The following is a 13,763-nucleotide window of genomic DNA, read 5'->3' on the forward strand; positions in this document are numbered from 1 at the left end:
GGATTATTCATAATTAACGTTTTCATTCAACGTACGTAAGTGACGGACTCGCTCGCGCTCGACCTCCGGAAATATCTATTTCGACGTGTAACTTTCGTCGTTTCTGAAAACTTACGGTAACGCGATCGGCAGGCTTATGAGGATTACTCGCTTAGAAACGCACCTCTAAATACGGTGCGCTGCGCCGGCGGTCGGATCGATCGGAGATCACGGCATTAATCATTCGTGCGATCGGCGACAGAAAGCAATCAGTGTTGCTTGTTGAGCGTGTTTTCAATTAAACGTGGTAAATTGCGGCTCGCTTCATTTACAATTAAGCGCGCTTCTTGAGGCTTCGGGAGGCGGCGGCGACCGGGTTACACATTCGCAATCAATGTCGATAATAACGCGGTGCGATGCGCCGCGTGGATCGTAATGAGCTTTATGCACCGTTGTTGCTTCATCAACCTCCCACTGTAATTGTAAATGGATCCCTAATTCATTCGAATCGCTCCTCTTTCGTGCCGCGAGCGTACGTGATGCGCGTGTTTCTCTCGCATGTGCTAACAAGAATCTCTAATAGAAATGGATATTCCGAGGAGAAACTGCCCCACAGCGGCGCGCTTCGCTGATGTATGCGAAAACTCACGGTGGTTCCTACGCTCGTTATTCACGCTGACGGATTCAGATACGAAGGCGTGCTCACCTCGTATCACGTTATTTGCGGTTGTCGCGACACTCGCTTCATCAGACGCCGCTCGTGCCGCGATCTCGCTGATCTGAGGTTCCGCCGGCTTGAGAGAGCTAATATTTTGCGCGAGGTATCCACGTGCTAAAGTAATTTGAGAAAGTGTCACGCAGTATCCGGCGAGACACCGAGAGATTTTCGTTACGACCGAATTCTCGCCGTCGAGTGCCATACGAACGTTGTTGAAAGCAACGCGGGGGAGAATTTCTCACCGGCACAGCGAATTATTTTGCTGCGAGAACGAATGAGTAAATATAGAAAAATACTGTTTTGACAGCGAATCATCGCGTCTTAAATACAAACTCACTTAGCGGGATATTTTCCATCCCGGCGACAAAAGTGATTCTACTCTGATTACGAATAATTCGCTAACTCGCTCACACCGACGAAATTTTATCGCAACGAACGTGCGGTAGCAACGACAGCGTCGCCGCAACGACAGGAATTACTTTCCCCCGTGGTATTATTTTTACCATCAAGCATTTTCTTTTATTATTATTTTGATTATAGCCGCGAATTATTATTTCGACAGAGGGGTAATAACGTCGGAGTATATCACACGTGCCGAGGAGAGTTTTCGGATCTCGAACGCACGCGGGGCGGTAATTAGCGGCCGCGTTACCGCGTCGAGCCGAGGGTTCTCCCGTTGGCCCGAATATCTCTCGGCGATATTGAATATCTGAGAGCCTCGATATATCACTCATTGTCGATCCGTAAATAATACGGCTACAATTAGCGGGAGCGCGAGCGCCTCGGGAGACTCGAGAGTGGAATACGTACGCCAAGTTCCGCGGCGGTCGGCCGTTTTAGTTACGGCCCGCGCGTGTATACGGGTGAAATTCGAATCGGCGGGAGAGAGAGAGAGAGAGAGGTGTGTATTCGGGTCGGATACCGCACACGTACTGGGTACTCCGATACACGCCGGCGGCCACGAACCACGTACGTGAGCGTATGTCGGCACGTACGTGCCGTTAAGAAACTTCCTTACTCGGATCGCCGGCCCGCCTGTCACGCGCGAACCATCCGGTCGACATTGTTGCATTCTTTCGCCGAGTCTCTTTCTCTCTCCCTTTCTCTCTCTTTTTCCTACCCATTCTCCCCTGGCGAGGCCTCTTTCGTCGAATCCGCGACTCCTAGAAGCGTCTCGTCGAAGAATATTCTGCCGGTCGCGCGAGAGAAATCGCTACGTGCTCGCGATTTTATCCGATTAGCGTGCGCGCGCGCGGCGTAGAGCGCGATTTTTCCCACACACGAGCGAGCGAGCGCGTGCGATTGCAAAGCTCACGGCGCGAGTCATAACGCGAGAGCTCTCTTTTCCGAGATTAGCGACGACCCCGTTATTTCCCCGCTATTTCTCATAACGAGGGATTTAGATTCGACTGCCTTTTTTTCCCCCGTCCGCGATAGCCGGAGCGGCGAGATTATTGGACGGCGAAAACGGGGGGAATCGAAGAAAATTGCAGTGCGCCGGGTCGAGCCGTAAGTTACTTTCGACGTGTACGGCGAATATCTATCTTTTCCGAACACTTGCTGCTAGAATCGGCGAGCTGTCCATTAATTGGAAACACTGATCGTTAATAATAAGTGTATATATATATTTCGGGTTGGACTTCGCTGTAAGAATCATTTCGTACGAAAATAAATCTACGGAGGGAGAAGGAGAAAGAGAGAGAGAGAGAGGGAAGTTATTTATGAATCCAGCTGCATTATATCCCCCTCCCCCGCACGAATTTCTCGTATCGTTGAAAATCGGCTCGCCATTATACAAGTTCCTCCCGCGTGGTGACTACACGGGATACACGTGTATAAAAAATCACTGGAATGTACATAATCGTAAATCAGTAATCCCAGAAGGGACCGAGCAGCGATGGTCGTTAATCTACGTCGTTGATTAAACATATTATCGTGTTGCGGGAGAAAGAGAGGAGACGGAACGAGATAGAGAAAGAGAGAGAGAGAGAGAGAGAAGGGGAGAGAAAAGGCGAGTCTCGCAAGGTGTACGCTCGATTTGTGCGTGCCGATCGATCGGTTAATGTCCGATTAAAAAGAAAAGGGTAAAGAGGAGAGAGTGAGAGAACGTAATCGAGATAAGTGGGGCTACTTTATAATGAGAGGGCGCACTTTCGGCCGCGGCGGCCATAGGTGTCGGGTATACGGCGCGTTCGTCGTGAAATATAGAGATACGTCGGTATCGCCGGTGTGCAGCGGCAAACGTGTAATTTGACGATATATCGTACTAATTAATTGCGCCTCAGCCCTCGGACATCCTTCTGGATTTGGCAACGTCTCCTCCTTGGGCTCGGTCGGCCGGCTCGACGCGAGTCTCGGGACGGACGCGCGATGCTTGCGTTGAAATCGACGAGATAACGCGAGATCGGCGAAAATACACGGTTAAATGAAATTCGTGCTTCGCCGTGCGATGCGTCCCCGATGCGTCTGTAATCGCGGAATATCGAAACGTCCCGCGCCCAATGATATCTCAAGCACGATTACCACTCGAAATGCTTCCTCGTTGAGAGTGAGAAGATTAATCACGCTGAAATTATACAGAGAAAAATGGGTTGTTTCTTTGGGCTTAGTATACGCGTTGTTACTAGGAGAACCGAGATTACCGGCTAGTAGCGTTGCATTATTACTGGCTACTAGCAACGTTAGACATAAATTGACTACCTCGTGGCTGGACACCCACGAGGTTCAATTTGTACTAGAGATAGTAACACTTAATAAAGAGAAACGATTCTCTTGACTATAATTCTTTTATTACATGACTGTAGAGTCACAAATATCCAACGCTTTTTACTCAATGCTCGTTGCATTCGTTCGTCTTTGCCGAAGAAAGAGGAAACTCAACTACGGTAGGTAACCGTAATATCGCGTCGAATGCGCATCGCGATCAAAGTTCGTGGAAAGTTCGAGTAAGAACAAATATGCCACGAAACGAGAGCGAGAGGGAGAAAGAAGGAGAATCGCGTTACTTGTCTCTCTGGAGAGACGTTTTGAAACGCTTCCTACATTCCCTCCCCCCCGGCGAAATTGCTCTCGCGTCGGACCACACAACAGTCGCGATAATAATTCCTATATTGGATAACGGGCCGATTTAGCGGGGAGGACCTGCCGGCCAACCCACGCCCGCTCACAATGGCGTAATAGATAACGCGATGCAAAATGATAACGCCGGACACGTTGCGATAATTTAGCTCCCTCCTTCCTCCTCTCCTCTCCTCATAGCGGTGTAACTGCATATCGTTCGTTACTATCGTCCCGTTTATCTGCGGAGACTCGGCTTATTGTTGAAATACAGTTACCACGAGCGAGACATTCGCATCCACCTCCGACGACAATTTCTCCCCCTCCTCGCTCTCCTCCACACTTTGAAGAAGAGAAAGAGAGAGAGCACGCGATTCGTAGTTTATTAAATATTTCATGGAAACTTACGTGCATACGCGCGGCATTTCGTTCGACTCGTGTATTATGCGTCAATGCGACACGCGTAATTGAAAATCGATGGAGCGTTTAGCGCTTCGTGTGTGCATCGAATGGTCTCTCCCCGATATCCGCGGGATAGCAACGTGTGTTCTGTAGGTTTATCGTGATCATATTTTACAATTATATTATGCAGAGGATCGGCCGTATAAAAATGCCCACGGGACGCTTACTATTTGTATCTCGTGATAAACCAAGTGTATTACGTCGATTTTTGCTCGCTGGTACTATACGATGCCGGCAGCTGTGCGAAATTTTACCTTCGCGAAATTCTGTACTCGGGAGAAGCTGAGTCTCGAAATTTTAGCCCTAGTTTAAATCTAATTGAATTCTACATCAAGTAAATTCGAAGGTCGTCTGCTGTGCTCTTTTGATGTTACAAATGGAGAAGTTATTGTCGTTTTTCCCACTTGAAGATTTAATGTAGAACTAAAATTTAGACTCTGAAGGACTGAATTCCCCTCCGACTTATTGCTCCTTTGATGCTGCAAGTAAGAACTTATTTCTGTTTTCTCTACTTGAAGGCCAGCGTAGAATTTAAAATTTCGATTCGGGAAGGAAGTGTTCAATATTTTTTCAGCGCATACATGTTGCTGTGAGGATTTTTATATGCATTGTATTATTAGACGTTGTAAAATATTCCAACTACGTTAATTAGAACTCTTATATGCTCGTACGAGATATAAATTTCATTTAATGATACATTTTCATGATATATGTTCGTAAATTAGCAAAATTCGTAAATAAATCAAACCACAGTCATGCTTCAAATTGCCTCCGTTTTTCTTTCTTGTTACTTATGATTAGGATTGTTGAGTTAATGTTTATCGTTCGTTTTAACGTCCTTCCTCAACGCACGCGATCGTTATTTTTTATTTATTATTAATTTACGTCCTTCGAGAATTTATTCGACTCGCGAACTATGCGTACGGCGTGCAGAGGTCGCCGGTTCAACGCAAAATTGCATTCTCAATCCGCACTGAACATTCAGATGATTCGATTAAATGATAAGTGAAGAATGTTATGTGGCACAATAATGAGAAGGCAATTCGGATTTTGCAATCAACAATGTTCCTGAGCATGCACCTTAACGTGTACGGATACCTCGTAGGCCTAAAATGTATAGATCCGTCGGCAATCGGCTACACCTCTCTCGGTGCTCGACGGGATGCTCTTGCTTGTTTTTTTCTTTAAATTATAACGAACTCCGTAATCAAATTATACATTTAATGTACATTTTTTAGATATTGCAATAAGTATTACAGCGAAGCCTTTTCATAAGAGATAATATTTTTCATTGCACATATGTCGAAATATTCTCTCGATAGATCGTCAGAGTTCATAAAAAGTTTTTTTACAAATTTACTTATAAATTATAAAAGTTAATTTATAAATCTTCTTCGACAATGTATCTTCATTTATTCCGAGTTGTCAAAATTAACTGGCGATTGAGAACTTGCGCTTTCTTGTTCGAATATTGTGATGATCGTCTTCTTAAACGGTGCTTGATGTGCTGAAATATAAATTGCGATGGCATTACTGACACGAATACATCAAGTTCATAACGTCTAATCTTGAAATGATAATAAACATATATGTCGGTAATATATCATGTCGCGCGATACCCCAACGAATGTTAATCCCCTCGTATTAAATGAAGTCGTAACGTTGTTAGCCATTATGATTATTAGAAGCATTAATACGTGGGACGTCAAATTACCATTTTAAAAGAGATTTACCTCTTCCTTCTCATCTCGATATGATTTTCTCGAAACCTCGCCTAAGCATGTAACGATTAATTAGAGATCTTCAAAACATTCTCAAGACGGATCGAACGCTTACATTATTAAATCTATAATCAAATATACCTAATAATAATAACTCTCATCGCGTGATATTCCGATAAATGTTGGTTCCTTCGTTTTAAACAAAGCTGCAGTGTTGCTTGATTATTAGAAACTTTATGGAACATCTAAATTATCATCTCGAAGGAGCTTAACTTTCTTCTTCTTCATCTTGATACAATGTTTTCGATATCCTGTGTGTAAGCGCGCAATAACAGCTAATTAGGGGAGCGAAACACAGTCAAAATGGATCGAACATTGACATTGCTGCGTCTACGATCAGATATATATCGAGAAGGCCCGTACACACCTGCCCTCCTCCCCCCCGACATTCAGACATAATCCGGGCACGACAGAACTGATCCTCGCGAAGATCCCGCTCACCGGTCGTCCGTTAAATCGACGCATGCCGCTAATAGTCGCCGTTAGTTCGTGCAACAGCCTCCTTCTCTCCAGCTTTCGATCCCGAAGCGCGTTCCAGGAGAAGGCTGGCTTTTCAGCGTACTTTATATTTGCTTACTTACCCGCCGCTTCTGCCGATCGCTGTCAATATTATTACATTGAGCGGTAGGTGGCCCGGGAGAGCTCACATGCCGTGGCCACTTCCACTCGCCGTATAATACTTGGCCCCGATCAGGCAGAAAGAGAGAAACGATCCATCCGCGATGAGGTGTAATCAGCAGCTGGCCTCCGCCCTGGCGAACGTGTTCGCCGCGGCGCGCGCTTTTTAGGCGCATATTCGACGTCGTTATCGATATCATTATGGGAACCGTAGGTGGGCAGGCAGACAAGCAGGCAGGGAGGCAGGCCGGAAACCGAACGAACGACACGCAGAATTTTCCTCCGGCCTCTTTTGCATGTAATCACCGGCGGAGCCGCGCGCGATCCATCATCGGACATACGCAATCATCGGCCGCGCCGTACGTGGGCCTCCTCCTCGTTACACGTTACATATTCCGCGCGGCGCGGCTCGGCCGTTCTCGAATCACCTCATTTCCGTTCGGTAACGACATCGGCCGCGCGCCGTCCCTTCTTCTTTCTTCTTTTCCGGCCGCGGAGTGGTACGACAGGTTCTTCTGCCACATCTTCCTCGCCTTCTTTCCTTCGTTCTTCCTCTTCTTCTTCTCCTCTCTTGTTGCTCTTAAGCAAAACATTCGCCGATCGAGGCGTAAATAGTGCATGATGTTATGATCATCGTCATAGCACGGCCGCGTTCGAAGCTGTGAGTTGAAGATGACGACGATGATGATGAGGAAGCCCGATCTTTCGCTCCCGCGTTTCGCCCGTCTCCGCGGGATCAGCTGTGATTGACGTTAATGTTAACCGACCGCCGGAAGTATGCTCTGCGACGAGACGGTGCGCGTAATGTGTGATTGAGAGCGCGGTCGAGAGGTCCGCTTTGACGTCCGATCCTCCTTCCGCCACTCCCGAAGACTTCGTCGATTTCGTTCGACTTGGCGGCTGCTTTAAGTTGCGTAAAGCTGCCTACATAACACCTAGAACGAATGAACGATGAACGAACAGTGAACGTGCGAACAGTGTTCGCGTCTGAACGCGCACGACAAACTTTCTTTAAAATTATCCGACAAGCCACCCCTTAATCGGCCACCGGAACGTTCCGATGGGGTTTGTCGCAACATACACATTTTCCAAAATGTAACAACAACGGAAGCTTGTTCATTTGCTGCTTTCATTCGTTAAATGTAATACGCACCTTTAGGTGTCCAGCTTGTCGAAGGACGACGTGAATCTGAGCTTCGTCTCGGGAAGAGCGACCCGTTCCCGCAAAACGGCGATCCGATCCGGAAAAAGGGCGGCTCAATCGCGGGAGACGCTTCTCGAGTTGTTGTGAAATCGCGGTGGATTGACCGTAGCATACCGCTTGGAAGAGGATTGCCTTGAGTTTCGCGTGGCGGGGTGGTGGCGGGCGGAGCACAGGAACCGGGAACCAGGAACCAGGAACAGAGGTGGCCCGGACCGGCTTGACTGGTCCAGCGCCCTCGTCGTATGTAGGTGTACGTGCAGGTACACACGTAATACATCAGCGGATCGAAATGCACGGGGCCGCCTCGCTCACGTAATCCGCTGGGAGTGGCGCGCAGCAAATGCCGCTCATTCGATTACGTCCGGGCTCGCGCGATTTGGGAGCTCGAGTTTCAAGGACGGTTGATTTGAGGAACGTCGTGTTCGCGAAGAGAAAATTCTGAATTCTCCCCGACGCGGACTTCGCGCCATTCGGAGGCTCGTAGGGCTGCTGCTAGGGGAGAACGACCGGGTTCGAGGGAGAATATCAATTTGGAAATTACTCCAGATTGCTGCGAAAGGCGGCCCGTCACCTGGACACCTGGCCGTGTCGTCTTTTCGGTATTCGGAAAAGTAATTTTATTTACTTAATTATTTATTCATTTAAAGAAATTTTCGAATTTTTAGAAAATCATAAACTCGTTCGCACATCGATATGTTAAAAAGAAATATACGTAAAATCGCAAAAAATATATATATATGTATTTATCTATTAAGTTATACGAAAAAATAAATATATTTAATGCGCTGAAAAAGGAAACTCACGTGTCGACTTTTCTCGCGAAATATTCGAAACGTACCAAATGTAAAATCCAATATCATAACGTATCAAACCCGATAAAATTTGTGGACGGAATGCTATATGCCGTGTATGAAAACAGAGAACATTTTAACACACATACGCACATCTGCAAATGCAATTCTGGTCTTGATTATCTTCCTCGATAGAATTCTATCCCGTGATATCCGTGGCGAATCATAAATCGTCTAAAGTGGGCTGAAGTACGAGTCTCGTTGTCGGAAAGACTACCCCGCTACTCTCATACCGGTTTAATAAGAGAAAAAAAAAATACAGATGTTAGTTTGGTGACGGAAATACGCCGCATCGCATCGGCAACTACCATCTCGATCGAAACTGAGATCTCGTATTTCAATATGACACCCGGCCCGGCTTGCATATAAAACTATCTCTTTTATCTCCGCGCGTTCTACATTCCACGTGACATGTAGTTCACGGAAATGTCAGAGTAGACCGCCGATAAGACCTATCTTTCTCTCTCTCTCTCTCTCTCTGTCTCTCTTTCTTTCTCTTCAAAAGGAATCTTGATCGTGGAATGTCAGCCCCGCTGAATAGAGAAGGACGACGGCCTGGAATTATCGATGAGATTTCTACTTCGGCAACTTGTCCGTCAAGTTACGTGGCGGGCAAAAATTCACGACACGGCCAATGGTAGCGGCGTAAGAGCGAGGAGGATAATAAAGCGGCGCGAAAGTCTTTTCTCCGATGTGCACGACGAGATCGTAATCGGATCGTGATTCATTGCGCAAGTCATGAAATTATCGAACGTCTCGGAGACCACGTATACACTTCGATATCGCACCGGCTATTTTTTTCTCGCGTTCCAGATTTCGTTCAATTTTCCGAACATCCTGCGTTTGATTGACGCAAATCGCGGAATTATCGAATTATTATCCATCGCAGCTCGCGGATTTTTCTGAAATATGCTGCGTAAGTCAGAAATCATTTTCCGACCACCTGTCTGCTCAAGTATTAATCATTACCTCTGTTCAAGCCCAATTAAATATATTTCGAGCTGCATGCTGCGGGAAAAGAATCGTCTGATCTCCAGGCAACAGAAATTCAGTTATACGAACGGAGTTATTTTTTTTTCGTACAGACCAAGGAGATTGAGTGCTGAAAGATCGATCGATCGATCGTCAGGCCGCGGCCTCTATTTTCAGGTTGATTAATAACTGTTCCGGAACTTTTCTGGTACATTTTTATCTTCGCAGGTTCGCCTTCACGTGACTTATACCGCGGTCGGCGCTGCAAAAACTCTCTTGGGCCGTCGGTTAATTAGCGTGTCGGGGACTTTCGCAGGGCGATAGGTCGTAAAAGGGCCCCGGTGGTGAGCACCGCCGTGAAGTAACTTCGTTTAGGGACCACGCGGAGACCACGCAGTAGCAAAGATATATGACCTACTTTATAGCACCTACGTCTCGACGTCGGGGCGACGATATAAATCGCCGCCACGTATACGACCGCAGAGTTGCCTTCTGACACGCTAACGAGCCTTTTTTTGCTCGAGAGCGAAATTACCGCGTGCATCGCGAGAATTTTGCGATCGACGCGTCTCGCGTCTTTGTCAGAAAGAAAAAGAAACCGAAAGAGAGAAAAAAAAAAGAGCGAGAAATACCGCATTTTTCGGTGTATTTGACGTTAGAATCTCATTCTGCGATGAATTCGAACGCGGTTGTCCTCGCGACGGCTAACATTTGACGGGGCGCGCTTGACATTTACGGGCGTCATGAATAAAAAGCACTATTACCTTTATTGACTACGAATGAAAAACATAAAGATAAGCAGATGCGACGACACTATAATCCCATTTCCAGTTGTTTTAATTGTCAATTATGTCCTCAGCCTCGCCCGCCGGCTAATGACGTCCGCGCGAGTCAATGCATCGTCGTGTATTCGCCGTCGAAACTAATCGCGATAATCATAGACGCGGAGATGTCGTCCTGATCATATATTGACATCTTAATCGATTCGTCGAGCAGTCGTCAGTCCACGATATATTTTCGTTCATTTTGCTCGTCTCGCCCATTTTTCCTTCCTGCCACTTTTCGCATGTTACGTCACTTATCATTATCCTCCATTAATATGGAATATATACGAATAATAAAACATATATAAACGCGAATATAACAGCACCATTTCCTTCTTGTGGTTATCATAGCGAGACGAGAATGACAGAATTCAAACGTTTTAAAATGACAGGTATATACATGAAAATAACAGGTATTTCCGTGTTCTTGTTTGCATTAAAAAATAAGATAAAGCCGAGAAATACTTACTACAATTTAATTTGTCAACTAAACGAATAATTTTCTGACAAGCGTGGGAAAGAGATGAGTTGCGCCGATATGAGAACAATAGAATTCAAGTGTGTAAAAATTTCATATGATGATGATTTCATGTATGTACACTTTCGTGGACTTTCGTGTTCTTCTTTGTATAAAAAAAATAATAAAATGAGGCTGAGAAACACTTTCTCTAATTTAATTTATCAACTAAACGAATGATGTTTTGACAAGTGTGGGAAAGAAATGAGTCGCATCGATACTAGAAATATAAAATAAATGTAGAAAGAAATTACGATGATAAAACGATAAAAGAAAACAGCTAAAAATGTAACTTGTAGTTATTTATAATTTTCCTTTTTCGTTATGTATATATTTGGACACCATCTGCTGTAGATACGAAATAAAGACATGACGCAATAATTAAAGAGATAAAAGTAGCCCGCTTACCAGATCGCTCATCAACGGAGGAATTTGTCAAAGATACCGATAGAAGTGGCATGAAACGCGATATTCTCATGTAAGAACACGTCCACTGTTCGGAAGGAAATCAGATATAATCGCGCGAAGGTATCGATGCCGGGAGGAAGAGACGCTTTCAATTAAAAATAATTACACCCTGCACACGCGCATACGTATACACATACGCGCACGCACACACACTGATGTCGCATATGCAAGCTGCGTCTAGCTGTCACCGTGAGAAACGTTGCCAGCAGGCAGCGGAACTTGAATATTAATCGCGGTCCGGCGGTTGCGACAAATTGGCTATCAAAATGTGGAGCGGGTCTCGTGATCGTCTACGATCTACCTCGTTCACAAGCCAGGTTATTATTACGAGGACAACTCATTATGGGATCTCGATGATGTATCGCGAAAATGTCCATCCATCTACGTCGCCTTCCCCTTCTTTCTTCGTCTCTCTTTTACTTTTCTTACGCAAAGCCCGTTGTATGTATTTGTCCGTCGTATGTGTCGTTAATTCTTTTTCTTTCATACGCATAAATCGTGCATTTCTTTCTTTTTATTATTTTCTTCATTCCCTAATTGTATTAAATATTTCAATGGAATATGCTTTCTTCTTCTTCTCGTTCCCATCAGAGCAAGATAAAACTTCGATTTTTCGCCGTTATTCTTTCCGATGGTTTTTACCGCCGTGATTTTCTCCTCTAATTACTTTTCCAGATCTTTAATTAATCGTCCTCTTTCTCCGTTCGCTCGTGAGAGGAAAGCTCATGAGGAAAGATATTATTTGCAATCCGATTTTATTTGTTTCTTATAGTTCAAAGGTAGCCCTTATAGAGCGGCTAAAGTGTAGTCGTAGCGTTTCTATGAGATCACGATGAACTCTCGAGAAATGTTTTGCGGTCACATATACTCCAAATATATGAATATGCATTCTGTTTGATTAAAACAAGCAAAGGGCACAGAGATCATACAGAGCAATAAGCCACAATTATATTTTTCCAAAATATTATAGTAATATAATAAATAAACGTCTCGCGCTGAGGTTGATGAATAACGCTTGTCTTTCCTCGCGAGAAATATTGCGTAGAAAGAGAGAAAGAGAAAAAAATCTCTCTCGTTCTCACGAGGCGTATTGCGCGAGTACAACTCACTAGTCGGATGAAGGGGGAGGGGGTTGCGTCTTCTATTCTCGACGCGTCGTTGGTGGAATCCTCGAGCCCGAAAACGTATTTAACGATCGTGCCCGGTAACGAGTTCACCCAAGTACACCCACAAGTCGATACCGCGCCCTCCGCACAGCGCCGCACCTCTCTCCTCACACCTCCGTCGTCCCGCGAGCAAAGCCATCTGAAAGGGAGGCATATTTCAAGGTTATCCGACTGCCTCTGGCTGCGAGCCAGGGCATGATCGATCCGGTCCTCCTCGTCGGGCCTCTCCCAGGCTGTTGCCGTGGCAACAGGCCAGGCTTTCCTAATGCGTTTCCACCCTGCCGCCCACCTACCAACCCACCCTCGCGTCGTCGGCTTCCTCCCGTCGGTTTCGAGGGTGGCAAGTGCAGCCGGCCGGAGATCTTCAAAAGAAAGAAAACACGGTTTCACGGGGCGCCATTCGTTCGGCTCCGAAACTTCCGTCGGGACGAGGAGATCGAGGAGGAGGAGCAGGAGAAGTGCGACGGGGTTCGACGGAGGGCTCCGATGAGAGTCGTTTGAAAGGGGTTGCCGGGAGTCGGGGAGGGGAAAGGCGGGTGAGAGAGCGCGGAGGGTGAGAGAAAGGAATACAAGGATATACCCTGTGGAACATCGAGACGGCCGATAGGACGGGTGTTGCCATGCCGACGAATTATCACTTGCGCCCCGTGCGCGTCGCGCTAAGGGGGAATCGGCACCCTCCGTAGGGCGCGTACCTGGCCCCGCCCTTTTCAAGCTCGTCGGGCTGCCGCGTATGGATTTTTTCTCCCCCGGCCGCGGGGAGTCTCTCCTCCACTTGAGAGCGGCGCGACGCCCGAATTTCCCTCAACCTCGCCTCGCTCTCTTTCCTCTTCGTCGGAAAGAGGAAAAGGAAGAGGGAAAAAAAGAGAAGTAGATGCCGGAGAAGATCTCTTGAGCACGCCCGGCGACCTTTTGTCGCCGCTTTTTCGCCTTCTCTTTCGTCGTGCGACGCTGCCGGCTGGTTCGATGTGGCCGCCGACGCTGCCGCACTCGAAGACTCGAAGGGCGTCCCCGCGCTCCTCCGACGAATCTGTGAAGGGCGTCGGGGCTGCGATCCGCCGGCCGGGGATTTCAGGGCTGAAGACGCCGACACCCTCCGGGCTGCTGTCCCGTAATTGACATCGCCGCCATTCTACCCTCCCCCCC

General features: G+C 46.6%; 1 protein-coding gene and 1 long non-coding RNA gene across 2 annotated transcripts in view; one reads left to right on the plus strand and one right to left on the minus strand.

Moving 5' to 3' along the window:
- Positions 1-13,763, plus strand: part of LOC106745830 (UPF0489 protein C5orf22 homolog) — a 717,157-nt gene that overhangs the window by 45,899 nt on the left and 657,495 nt on the right. The window lies entirely within an intron of this gene.
- LOC106745857 lies at positions 5,496-6,836 on the minus strand. Its single transcript, XR_001374564.1, has 3 exons — positions 6,079-6,836; positions 5,931-5,990; positions 5,496-5,723 (listed from the first exon to the last, which is right to left on the minus strand). It is a non-coding gene; the product is annotated as an uncharacterized LOC106745857 (long non-coding RNA).

The sequence above is a fragment of the Dinoponera quadriceps genome, unplaced genomic scaffold, assembly GCF_001313825.1.
Source record: "Dinoponera quadriceps isolate SergipeBrazil2010 unplaced genomic scaffold, ASM131382v1 scaffold120, whole genome shotgun sequence".
Taxonomy (NCBI): Eukaryota; Metazoa; Arthropoda; class Insecta; order Hymenoptera; family Formicidae; genus Dinoponera; species Dinoponera quadriceps.